Source organism: Procambarus clarkii, chromosome 6 (assembly GCF_040958095.1).
Source record: "Procambarus clarkii isolate CNS0578487 chromosome 6, FALCON_Pclarkii_2.0, whole genome shotgun sequence".
Taxonomy (NCBI): domain Eukaryota; kingdom Metazoa; phylum Arthropoda; class Malacostraca; order Decapoda; family Cambaridae; genus Procambarus; species Procambarus clarkii.
This window is the reverse complement of record NC_091155.1, coordinates 27,024,260-27,038,473: the sequence shown is the minus strand read 5'-3', so window position 1 is coordinate 27,038,473 and position 14,214 is coordinate 27,024,260. Positions and strand designations below refer to the sequence as shown.

The 14,214-nt window shown below is 46.9% G+C and overlaps 1 protein-coding gene across 5 annotated transcripts in view; it reads right to left on the bottom strand.

The window, feature by feature from the left end:
• LOC123754052 (protein phosphatase 1 regulatory subunit 14C) overlaps positions 1 to 14,214 on the bottom strand; it is a 197,331-nt gene that overhangs the window by 9,809 nt on the left and 173,308 nt on the right. The gene's annotated exons all lie outside the window — the stretch shown is intronic.

Sequence of the window (14,214 nt, the reverse complement as noted above, 5' to 3'; positions counted from 1 at the left end):
GGTAAATGTATATAGATGATTCTCAAACAGGAATATTTTCACCGTTTTCTTTCTGAAAATATACACACATGACCCGAGCCGGCATTATAAATGTGTTGGCACAAATGATACAATGAAAATACGAACTTGCGTAATACGAAGCAAAGTTGGCCAACGAGACATAACGCGAGGCGATATGAGCACACGAGCCTTCCTTACTACGGGCTCACCATAGCCCGTGCTACTTGAAACTTTTTGTTCCAGGTAGCGAATCTTAAACAACAACGAGCCTTCATTATGACAGTGGTTAGTAAGTGGCGCTTCACCTCTTACCTTGTAGGTGATTCAACACTAACTGCCTCGTGTTACAACTTAATTGACTTTTATTCTAAGACCATATACAAGTTTATTCTATATTTGTGTTTGTAAGAAGCAGGTGTGAAGAACAGAATGTAGTCGACTTCAAGGTGTTCACTTGTAATGACGTTATTAGTGACGTCTAACAACGTTAGACGTCTTCCTGTAGTCCCAAGAGAAGATGGACTACAGGAAGCGAGACTCTTCACAGTCTTAGTCTTAAGACCAAGTAAGAACACCTGTCATATCTCCTTGTAGCACCCGGGGCCACACCAGAGATAAGAACAATTAAGAATATGCACCTGGGCAGTGTGGTGATGGGGGAAACCCATGATACCACCCTGTGTGTGTGTGTGTGTGTGTGTGTGTGTACTCACCTAGTTGTGTTTGCGGGGGTTGAGCTCTGGCTCTTTGGTCCCGCCTCTCAACCGTCAATCAACAGGTGTACAGATTCCTGAGCCTATCGGGCTCTATCATATCTACACTTGAAACTGTGTATGGAGTCAGCCTCCACCACATCTCTTCCTAATGCATTCCATTTATCCACCACTCTGACACTAAAAAAGTTCTTTCTAATATCTCTGTGGCTCATTTGGGCACTCAGTTTCCACCTGTGTCCCCCTTGTGCGTGTTCCCCTTGTGCGTGTTCCCCTTGTGTTAAATAGACTGTCTTTATCTACCCTATCAATTCCCTTCAGAATCTTGAATGTGGTGATCATGTCCCCCCTAACTCTTCTGTCTTCCAGCGAAGTGAGGTTTAATTCCCGTAGTCTCTCCTCGTAGCTCATACCTCTCAGCTCGGGTACTAGTCTGGTGGCAAACCTTTGAACCTTTTCCAGTTTAGTCTTATCCTTGACTAGATATGGACTCCATGCTGGGGCTGCATACTCCAGGATTGGCCTGACATATGTGGTATACAAAGTTCTGAATGATTCTTTACACAAGTTTCTGAATGCCGTTCAGAAAGTGTGTGTGTGTGTGTGTGTGTGTGTGTGTGTGTACTTACCTAATTGTACTTACCTAATTGTGCTTGCGGGGGTTGAGCTCTGGCTCTTTGGTCCCGCCTCTCAACCGTCAATCAACTGGTGTACAGATTCCTGAGCCTATTGGGCTCTATCATATCTACATTTGAAACTGTGAATGGAGTCAGCCTCCACCACATCACTTCCTAATGCATTCCATTTGCTAACTACTCTGACACTGAAAAAGTTCTTTCTAACGTCTCTGTGGCTCATTTGGGTACTCAGCTTCCACCTGTGTCCCCTTGTTCGCGTCCCACCAGTGTTGAAAAGTTCGTCCTTGTTTACCCGGTCGATACCCCTGAGGATTTTGTAGGTTGTGATCATGTCCCCCCTTACTCTTCTGTCTTCCAGTGTCGTGAGGTGCATTTCCCGCAGCCTTTCCTCATAACTCATGCCTCTTAGTTCTGGGACTAGTCTAGTAGCATACCTTTGGACTTTTTCCAGCTTCGTCTTGTGCTTGACAAGGTACGGGCTCCATGCTGGGGCCGCATACTCCAGGATTGGTCTTACATATGTGGTGTACAAGATTCTGAATGATTCCTTACACAGGTTCCTGAACGCCGTTCTGATGTTAGCCAGCCTCGCATATGCCGCAGACGTTATTCTCTTTATGTGGGCTTCAGGAGACAGGTTTGGTGTGATATCAACTCCTAGATCTTTCTCTCTGTCTGTTTCATTAAGTACTACATCTCCTATTCTGTATCCTGTGCCTGGCCTCCTGTTTCCACTGCCTAGTTTCATTACTTTGCATTTACTCGGGTTGAACTTCAACAGCCATTTGTTGGACCATTCACTCAGTCTATCCAGGTCATCTTGTAGCCTCCTACTATCATCCTCTGTTTCAATCCTCCTCATAATTTTTGCATCGTCGGCAAACATTGAGAGGAACGAATCTATACCCTCTGGGAGATCATTTACATATACCAGAAACAGTATAGGTCCAAGGACTGACCCCTGCGGGACTCCACTTGTGACGTCTCGCCAATCTGAGACCTCACCCCTCACACAGACTCGTTGTCTCCTGTTGCTTAGGTATTCCTCTATCCACCGGAGTACCTTCCCTCTCACTCCAGCCTGCATCTCCAACTTTCGCACTAGCCTCTTGTGGGGCACTGTATCAAAGGCTTTCTGACAATCCAAAAATATGCAGTCTGCCCACCCTTCTCTTTCTTGCCTTATTTTTGTTGCCTGGTCGTAGAATTCAAGTAACCCTGTGAGGCAGGACCTGCCATCCCTGAACCCATGTTGATGCTGTGTTACAAAGTTCCTTCGCTCCAGATGCTCCACTAGTTTTTTTCGCACAATCTTCTCCATCAGCTTGCATGGTATGCAGGTTAGGGACACTGGCCTGTAGTTCAGTGCCTCCTGTCTATCCCCTTTCTTGTATATCGGGACTACGTTAGCTGCTTTCCAAGTATCTGGCAGTTCCCCTGTTGCCAGTGATTTGTTATACACTATGGAGAGTGGTAGGCTCAGTTCTCTTGCTCCTTCCTTTAGAACCCAAGGGGAGATTCCATCTGGGCCTATAGCCTTCGTCACGTCCAACTCTAGTAAACACTTCCTTACTTCCCCACTGGTAATCTCAAACTCTTCCAGTGGTTCCTGGTTAGCTATTCCCTCACTTACCTCTGGAATTTCTCCTTGTTCTAAGGTGAAGACCTCCTGGAATTTCTTATTCAATTCCTCACACACTTCCTTGTCATTTGTAGTGAATCCTTCCGCCCCTATCCTTAATCTCATAACCTGTTCCTTTACTGTTGTTTTTCTCCTAATGTGGCTATGCAACAATTAATGTGGCTATATGTGTGTGTGTGTGTGTGTGTGTGTGTGTGTGTGTGTGTGTGTGTGTGTGTGTGTGTGTGTGTATGTGTGTGTGTGTGTGTCTGCAGAATCTAGCTAATAGCTCTTGGACCCCGCCTTTCTAACCCATCTATTTTTTCTTCTATCATATCTACTACGTATATTTCTCTCTAACACACACACACACACACACACCCCAAATCTGATGCCAGAAGCCCCCATTAGCAGAATAACTACAGCTGCATATGTCATGCTGGCCAACGTCCGCATGTCCTTCGGAAACTTGGACAAAGGGGGCTTTCCGGGCCCTATATACAGCGAAGGTGAGACCCACTCATTCATACCTAGCATGGCAACCCTAGCTGAAAAAAAGAGAAACTAGAAAGGACCAAAGATATGCAACGAGACTCATTCCTGAGCTAAGAGGATTGAGCTATGAGGAAAACTGAGGGAACTTGACCTCACCACACTGGGGGAAAGGAGAGATAAGGTGAAGATAACGTATAATATTCTGAGGGGAAATGATTAAAATAGACAAAGCAGCATTATTCAATGTTAGGAACAGCAGAACGAGGGGTCTTAGGAAGAGACAGCAGACACAAATGGCTCACAGAGACATCAGAAAGAACTTTTCCGGTGTTAGAGCTTCCAATATAGGAGAGACGGAGAAGTCGCTGAAGTAATACGAATCAAAATTATAAATATGTATATGATAAAAGCGTGAGAAAGGAGTCACTGCATTAAACTAAGAACGTTTGGAAGGCGAGACTCAAGAGCCTAGCTCGACCCTGCAAGCACCTCTAGGCGAGTACAATCTCTACTTCCCTCTCCCTCTTACAGGAGGAGGAGAAGGAATACAAAGTGCCCGTTATCAACGAGGAAAAAGTCAACTCCGGTTGGCTGTTAGGTTATTAGGCTGTTAGCGTCTATCGTTCCAGCTCCTCAAGCGCTCATGAAGAATGATGTTGAAAGCTAATGTTCCAGAACAAAGCCCCCAAAATCTGGTTCAGGATTCATCAAGCATTCATGCAACCACTTAAGAAACCTGTACATCTTTCCTCAATCATGGCGGCTTTGTTTACGTTTATTAAATAGTCTATGAGCTCCGAAACGCTACACGGTTGTTCATAACAATAATAACCTTGGGTTGTGAAGATTGGAAGCTCGTAAACTGTTTAACAAATGTAAACAAATCATTTTAAGGGAAGATGTACAGGTTTCGTAAGAGGCTATGTAACTCCTGGCCTAAAGTTACATTCCTCTCTAAAATTTATTTATTTATTTATTTATTTATTAGGGGGGTACCACCACTGGTGTAATTATAGGGACCCACAGCCTCAGAGAAGGGAACACAGAGCACTCAGGGAAAAACTTGACATTTAACTCTGAATACGAAAGAGTGTTCACTTCTCCTACCACCCCCTTTTTTTTTTTTATTATGATGTACACTTTATTATGCAAGGTTATACAGTTACATATCTGATTTTATACAAAAAATGAACATTAAGAGGACACAAGAAAAAGTTCGCTTCCTAGAGGCTGTAGATTTCCTCGAACTCCTCCGACGCCGGGCAGGAACCGAGGATGCAGCGGGCATTTCCCCTCTGGATCGCGACACTGAGGCGCTGAAAGAGAAAACTTGCTGCTCTAGGGTCTCTTGTGGTGTCACTGAGCTTGGAACCAAGATCCTTAAGAAACCTTCTTGCACTCTCACCCCATGGGCCTAGGGTCTCAGACCCTATTGGAACGAAATTGTACCTTTGATCTAATTGCTTGTACTTGACTGACTTTTGTTTTTCTCTGTGTGTCGCTGCGGCTCCTGCCGTGCCGGCAGAGAGGGTGATGTATGTCGTTGCCAGGGTGGATACGCAAGTATAGTCCCATGCTAACTGCCTGCCACCCTTCCACGGACGCAGTGTGATTCCGTCTGGTCGGCCGGCAAAGCTAACAGAGTCACGGTTCAGTAGGTTGCGGGGCTCTCTCTCCGCTGGACACTGAGCAGAGGCAAGGCTTCTTTTAATGATGTCGTTGACTTCGTCGTCAACGTCGTCGTTTATTTATTTATATACAAGAAGGTACATTGGGTTTGTGAGGATACATATCATGGTATTTACAATCTTGTAAAGTCACTAGTACGCGCAGCGTTTCGGGCAGAAAATCACAAACTTGGCTTCTCACTGCACACACTGCCTCCTGTACTGGGCTAGAGGGGCCCCGGGCCCTCAGCATGTGGGGGATATATAGTAATTCTCACATAACCCAGCGGGATGCAGCTGCCAGCAGTGGTCGATGCCCCCGGATATCATTTCTCCCTCGCTCCGTCATATAACGAAGCGTTTCTGCTGTTACCAGGCTCAGGGGGGCAAGCAGTCTAGAGCAGACAGCAGGCAGATATCAGCAGGAGGTCTTTGCCTGTGTTTCCTGCCTTTTCTCGTGGCATTTCTCTCTTTTACCTCATCCCTCCCTCTCTCTCTCTGCCTGTCTCTCTCTCTCTCTGTCTCTGTCTGTCTGTCTGTCTGTCTGTCTGTCTGTCTCTCTCTCTCTCTCTCTCTCTCTCTCTCTCTCTCTCTCTCTCTCTCTCTCTCTCTCTCTCTCTCTCTCTCTCTCTCTCAGAATCACGGTCTGTCGCTAGTCGAAGGGGACTTACGATGCTATCACCATTTACAACCAATTCCATTATAGGTACCGGCATTATATAGCCCTGTTGTTGGTCGATTGCCGGAGCAGGGAACGGAGGCGGAGCTCTTGGAAACCGTCAGGCAAACGCAACTATAAACCATCGCTGGAGCGTGTTTACTGCGTGCTGTAGGTGCAGCTGGCGCTTGTCAGGTCCCGCGCTGCCCATTTCGACCAGGTAAACATCGGTGTAGTGGCATTAGGTAGGTGTCTATATCTCCTGCACGGGTGCTCGACCACACTAGCCTGGCTCATACTTGTCTACCAGGGCCAGGAGTCATCAAACATGTACGATATCACTTACGACATTTGTGCATCAGTCCTCGCTTACAGTGGATTTGTTTACATTTATTACAGTTTATGAGCTTCCCCACAGCAGTGGGTGCGGCCCTCAGAGCTTCGGGTGCGGCTCCTCGGAGCTTCGGGTGCGGCTCTTCGGAGCTTCGGGTGCGGCCCTCGGAGCTTCGGGTGCGGCTCCTCGGAGCTTCGGGTGCGGCCCTCACAGCAGTGGGTGCGGCCCCTTCGGGTGCGGCCCCGGTAGCAGGTGTCTTAGTTATTAGGCCAACAATGGTGGTCTGGTTATCGATCGCCGTCACTCGCGCGAGCTTAAAGGTGAGCGCTGGCACTTGGCGCGCCCAGTTACCATAGACTCCCGCCTTCCTACCAGACACCTCGCGGGACCCCCCATCCACACACACGCGCGCCCTCACACGTGTGGAGTTACAGCCCCGCTCCTGTGCCAGGTAAGTCCACTACGGGCTCACCATAGCCCGTGCTACTTGGAACTTATTGTTCCGAGAAGCTGAATAAAAAACATCACCCACCTCACACGGTACTAGTGAGCAGCTCATGGCACTAGTGCCCGGCTATAATCCTTCCTCTCAATGCCTGCTGGACCCACTAACAAGGGCCCCCACTAACAAGGGCCCCACTAACAAGGGCCCCCACTAACAAGGGCCCCACTAACAAGGGCCCCACTAACAAGGGCCCCCACTAACAAGGGCCCCACTAACAAGGGCCCCACTAACAAGGGCCCCCACTAACAAGGGTCCCCACTAACAAGGGCCTCCACTAACAAGGGCCTCCACTAACAAGGGCCTCCACTAACAAGGGCCTCCACTAACAAGGGCCCCCACTAACAAGGGCCTCCACTAACAAGGGTCCCCACTAACAAGGGCCCCCACTAACAAGGGCCCCCACTAACAAGGGCCCCCACTAACAAGGGCGCCCACTAACAAGGGCCCCCACTAACAAGGGCCCCCACTAACAAGGGCCCCCACTAACAAGGGCCCCCACTAACAAGGGCCCCCACTAACAAGGGTCCCCACTAACAAGGGCCCCCACTAACAAGGGCCCCCACTAACAAGGGCCCCCACTAACAAGGGCCCCCACTAACAAGGGCCCCCACTAACAAGGGCCCCCACTAACAAGGGCCCCCACTAACAAGGGCCCCCACTAACAAGGGCCCCACTAACACAGGTAGCAACTGAGCACACGGGAAGATCTCAGATCACTTCTGCCTTCATTTTGTCTTCATCTTTCACCGTTTATCTTCTTCCTCCTTCTTTTGTCTCGTGCCTTCACTTTTTTTGGCTTCTTCCTTCTTCCGTTCCTCCGTCTCCTTGGACCAAAGAGGAATATGGGGTAGTGAGGAGTCCCATCTCCTCACCGCCCACACATTTATCACGAAGATTACCGGAAAGCTAAGTTTTGTGTGCATTCACAGCGATGCGCGCGATGGGTCGAGCATGAGTTGATCAACACCACGTTTTCTGTGTGACGGGTCGAGTATGAGTTGATCAACACCACGTTTTCTGTGTGACGGATCGAGTATGAGTTCATCAACACCACGTTTTCTGTGTGACGGGTCGAGTATGAGTTGATCAACACGACGTTTTCTGTGTGACGGATCGAGTATGAGTTGATCAACACGACGTTTTCTGCGTGACGGGTCGAGCATGAGTTGATCAACACGACGTTTTCTGTGCGATGGGTCGAGCATGAGTTGATCAACACCACGTTTTCTGTGCGACGGGTCGAGCATGAGTTGATCAACGCCACGTTTTCTGTGCGACGGGTCGAGTATGAGTTGATCAACACCACGTTTTCTGTGTGATGGGTCGAGTATGTTACGTTTTCTGTTGTTGGTCACACAATGTAGTGACTCCCTACATCATTCATTTTGTATTCTCCTAAATACAAACCCTGAGAGGAATTAGCCTCATCAACTACATCTAAGTCATTCCACTCGCTACTCATTAAAGATATGCTTCTTAACGACTGATCCGCGTCGAGGATTCATCAAACAGTTATTACGAACTTATTAACCAGTTGATTGACAGTTGAGAGGCGGGACCAAAGAGCCAAAGCTCAACCCCCGCAAGCACAAATAGGTGAGTACACACAACCAGGAAGCAGTCCGTAGCAGCTGTCTAACTCCCAATTACTGCTAGGTAACAGGGGCATCAGGGTTAAGGTAACTGACCATCTGTCTCCGCCGGGTGCGGGGATCGAACCCCGGTCCCTGGGTCTACGAGACTAGAGCGCTGTCCACTCGGCCACCCAGCCCCTACCCACACCCTGTGTGTGTACATGTATACGTTAAAACAAGTATTGCGAGATGAGTTTAGAACATACTGACCAACAGACACAAAACAGTGAGAAATGATCAGGTGAAGCGAAGATTCTGACCAACCCAGAGAGACCGTCACTGCACAACAGTGGTCACCCCCCCCCCCTGTTACCTAGCAGTAAAATAGGTACCTGGGTGTTAGTCAGCTGTCACGGGCTGCTTCCTGGGGGTGGAGGCCTGGTCGAGGACCGGGCCGCGGGGACACTGGAAAGCCCCGAAATCATCTCAAGATAACCTCAAGATAACCTCACCTGTGTGAGGACCTTAGCCTCTACATCAAAACACCTTTAATTAATAAATAAAACATAGTTTGAGTTTTATATAATAAGTGGAAATTCAGACAATGTTCAAGAGATGAGCTATTTGCTGCAGGAACCTTTTGGTAAAGACATGAAGCTTCATAATATTATATATATATAATCAAAAAATCTGAGACATCCTTCCAGGAAAAAAATGCAGCAGTATTGACCACAAATAAAAGTGTAAGGAAGAACAGGTGATAAAGGAGTGAGGTAGAACATTAGGTAAAGAAGTATGGAATAACAGGAAATATATGAGCAAAAAAACAGAACACTGAATAAAGAAAAGGAAGTAATAAAGAAAAAAAAGAGCAAGCAAAGGTGTACAAATACTGATAAAGTATAGAAGAGCAGATGATAAAGAAGAGATAAGGAAGCAACGAAGGAGTGAGAGTGAGAAGGGCCTTTGAGATGTTCACATCTCAAAGATGTGAACATCACAATTTAATACTTGGATTTTGACATATAAGTTCATTATTTTACTCGCCAAGACTGAGAGAGAGAGAGAGAGAGAGAGAGAGAGAGAGAGAGAGAGAGAGAGAGAGAGAGAGAGAGAGAGAGAGAGAGAGAGAGAGAGCACAGTACATTACCAGTCGAGTAATATTATGGGGCCACCAGGCTCACCCCGGTGTAATAAACATACTTGCTCTTTGCTTCCATGTCCCCCTTCCATTCCCTCCCATTGTCCCTCTCCCCTGCGCCCCATCCCTCTCCCACCATCTGTCCCCCCCTTCCATCGCCTTCACCAACTCCTCCACAATCACCTTAACCCTTTCACCAAGTCCCGTAATCACCACTGTCCCCCCCCCAAGGAAGTTACCTCAGCTCTCTGCCCTCGCGACACTGCTCTCATAACCCTCCCTTATCACCAAACTCCGGATCACCCTTTCCTAAGATTTTTTTCTTGCAAACTCTGCGTAGGCGGACTCATCAGTGGGGTCTGTGAGGCAATTCTGGGGGACATTTTACAGATTTGGTTGCAAACTGAAGCTGGTTAGATGCATCTCTCTCTCTCGCCTCTCTCTCTCTCTCTCTCTCTCTCTCTCTCTCTCTCTCTCTCTCTCTCTCTCTCTCTCTCTCTCTCTCTCTCTCTCTCTCTCTTTCCCTCCCCCATCATTACAGACCCAATCGCGTCAAGACTTAAGATTAATGGCTTACATGATTTATAAAAAAAAATGAATTCAAAATATATTTGTCTAGTAGGTAATTATTTTTTTTTCGCCAAACTTTTGGTCACGGTCGTCGACTAAACTTTTTTTGTGCGAACGCGAGTTAAAACTTGCACCTGAGTGATTCCCAGATTACTCATTTGCATACTTAATGCCAAACTCTGATGGAAGCTCAGTTTTCCGACACAAACAAAAGCATGCACGTGCTCTGGACCACACTGTGTGGATGGTTCTGGACAATACTGTGTGTATATAGGCACTCTGGACAAAACTGTGTGGATATAGGCACTCTGGACAAAACTGTGTGTATATAGGCACTCTGGACAAAACTGTGTGTATATAGGCACTCTGGACAAAACTGTGTGTATATAGGCACTCTGGACAAAACTGTGTGGATATAGGCACTCTGGACAAAACTGTGTGTATATAGGCACTCTGGACAAAACTGTGTGTATATAGGCACTCTGGACAAAACTGTGTGTATATAGGCACTCTGGACAAAACTGTGTGTATATAGGCACTCTGGACAAAACTGTGTATGCCAAGGGTATATCACCATATTATGAGATATTTTGTTTAGCGATTGATTCCCTCTTCAGAGTACACATGCCAGCTTATCTTAACAGTAGCCGACAAGAGTAGTAAGTAGCGACATACATAGCTGGATTTCCAATTGGGCTACAAGTAGCACAATTGGGTTCAAAGTAGCCCAATCTGGCAACCCTAATAAAAAAGGGATAAAGTCGAAAATAACTGAAACAATAGAAATTTCACCACAAGTGGGTGACTAACCTACTAATGAGCAGCACCACAGCCTGGGATGCTCTCAGACGTAGGTTCGAATCCTCGTCACGGCCCTTGAGGATTAGTTCAGCAGCACCAACTCTCCTTCCTCACAGAGACTCCAGCACCACTACGTGATCGATATGTACCTCAAACAGGCTAAAAAAAATCAACTTGAAACATTGCCAATGTTCAAAATAACATGGATTTGACCACGTATCTTGTAGTGCATGAAGCTCACGAGGAAACAGTGTTCAATCTACGTCGCCTGCTCTTATGCTACTTCAAGCACAAGGTTTGTAGTGGTGCTTGCTTGGCTGCCAGTACCCTTTTCGTCCCCTCCACACCCCTACTCGCCCTCTCCACGCCCCTACCACACTCCCTCACCCTCGTCTCACCCTCCCCACAAGGTACATAGAATAACCACGTCACGTGCTAGTGTGACTCAGAATTCAACAGCTGATAGTGAACCAGGTGAGAGGAGAGGGACATAATCAATGTGACGACGGATGCGTCTAGCAGCAGCAGGGCCACAGGCCAGGGTGCCAGCAGCATCTGGCACCTCCGGCATCATACGCAGCAATAGTGGTGATGCCTTCCCCCCACCCCTCTTCACACCCCCTCCAATGCACACAAACAAGCATACGCAGAGCAAGTCTCGGGTTCGAATCCCGGCGGAGCAGAAGCAAACTGGCAGCGTTTATTTTCATGTCATGGCTCTGTTCACCTAGCAGTTAGTTTTTGGGGTTGTATTCTGGGGATGTCCAGCAGTTGGCCTAGTAGTTACACACACACACATACACACACATACACACATACATAGGGGCCTCGTAGCCTGGTGGATAGCGCGCAGGATTCGTAATTCTATGGCGCGGGTTCGATTCCCGCACGAGGCAGAAACAGTTTCTTTCACCCTGAATGCCCCTGTTACCTAGCAGTAAATAGGTACCTGGGAGTTAGTCAGCTGTCACGGGCTGCTTCCTGGGGTGTGTGTGTGTGTGGTGTGGGAAAAAAAAGTAGTTAGTAAACAGTTGATTGACAGTTGAGAGGCGGGCCGAAAGAGCAAAGCTCAACCCCCGTAAAAATACAACTAGTAAACACACACACACACACACACACACACACACACACACACACACACACACACACACACACACACACACACACAGGCAGTGATGTGGTGGAGGCTGACTCCATACACAGTTTCAAATGTAGATATGACAGAGCCCAGTAGGCTCAGGAATCTGTACACCAGTTGATTGACAGTTGAGAGGCGGGACCAAAGAGCCACAGCTCAACCCCCGCAAGCACAATTAGGTGAGCACACACACACACACACACACACACACACACACACACACACACACTGGGGGGCCTCGTAGCCTGGTGGATAGCGCGCAGGACTCGTAATTCTGTGGCGCGGGTTCGATTCCCGCACGAGGCAGAAACAAATGGGCAAAGTTTCTTTCACCTTAAGTGCCCCTGTTACCTAGCAGTAAATAGGTACCTGGGAGTTAGTCAGCTGTCACGGGCTGCTTCCTGGGGTGTGTGTGTGTGTGTGTGGTGTGTGAAAAAAAAAAAAAAAAAATTAGTAGTTAGTAAACAGTTGATTGACAGTTGAGAGGCGGGCCGAAAGAGCAAAGCTCAACCCCCGCAAAAACACAACTAGTAAACACTGACACAAAAGCTTCGGAAGGATCATCTGGGAACCAATCCATAACTTCTCGTCCCTGCTCACCCAATAGTTATTAGGGGACCTGGGAGTAAAACCAATTAACTAGTCGAGTTCCAGGGAATACTATTAAAACACGTAGGGGTAAGGCTTACCATGAGCAATGGGAAGGGACACCTGTCGGCCTACTAACATTAGATAGAAGGCCTCTACACCAAGTGACAGCCCCGCTCCTGTGCCAGGCAAGTCCATAGCCCGTGCTACTTGGAACATATTGTCCCCAGTAGCTAAACTTAAAAACAACAACAACAGCGTTTACTGTGTACCGAGAGACCCAGAGACACTTCAAGATACTGCACGACCAAAGATCACATTCACTGCAAACATCTAGCTGCCACCTACAGGCTATGTATGCATGCTTGTACGTGCCCCCCCTTGTGCTGGCTTAATATCCAACAACAACAACAATACTCTGCGCTAACCTATGGAGAGAGAGAGAGAGAGAGAGAGAGAGAGAGAGAGAGAGAGAGAGAGAGAGAGAGAGAGAGAGAGAGAGAGAGAGAGAGAGAGAGAGAGAGAGAAAGAGAGAGAGAGAGAGAGAGAGAGAGAGAGAGAGAGAGAGAGAGAGAGAGAGAGAGAGAGAGAGAGAGAGAGAGAGAGAAAAAGAGAGAGAGAGAGAGAGAGAGAGAGAGAGAGAGAGAGAGAGAGAGAGAGAGAGAGAGAGAGAGAGAGAGAGAGAGAGATAAAAGTGAAAGAGCGAGAGAATAAAAAGCTGTATTTGATGTGTTATTAGTGAGACCACACCCATAATCCATTATATTCAATGTGACCATCTTGGGTGGTAAAGGGCAGCGGGCAGAGGGACTTATCTAAACAGCCTCAAGCCTCCAGACGAGCCTAACGAGGGCATTAATTCGTGCAAGGTAGTCGCTAGTGTTTCCTTGATTCAGGACCAACACCCTTTCCCTTCCAATATATGTTTGTCTTGTCCCTAGAGTGGCGCATGTACGTAAAATCTACAAGATATGTATTCCAACTCAATCATATATACTTAAATAATAGTAAAAAAACATAAGGGTGGTACTAGAAAATATTTGTGTGAATTTATATATGAAAAAATCAGCGAGAAACGTAAAAGTTGATCTTAACGTCTTTTATCCTCTATGAGCCTGTAGGACCTCAGAACAGGATCAGCTTATGGCATTCCACAATGCCCCCCAGTGACCCTGCAAAAGTTCAATGGAGCTAGCCCATATATATATATATATATATATATATATATATATATATATATATATATATATATATATATATATATATATATATATATATGGGCTAGCTCCATTGAACTTTGAACCTCCGAAGAGACAACTAACACAACACCTATACCCCCTATTAGACTATTTTACAGGAACTTCTTTTCCACAGCTCATAAAACAGAGGAAAGGGTCCTGAAAGATATTGTTAATAGAAACGTTATCCCTACAGACAAAAATCAGAGGATACAACTGACGATTTACTATAAAACCAGAAAAACGGCCAGCCTACTCATGAGAAACTCTCCAGACACGAAACAGAACGCTTTAAAAGAGACTAACGTCGTCTATGCCTTCAAATGCCCACTTGGGGACTGTAAGCTCCAAAAAACCCAGTATATAGGCAAGACAACAACATCTCTTTCTAGGCGTTTAACGATGCATAAACAACAGGGCTCCATTAAGGAACATATAATCTCTTCCCATAACCAAACCATCGCCAGAGAAATCCTAGTAAACAACACAGAAATCATCGATAGATACAGCGACAGCAGGCGGCTTGACGTTTG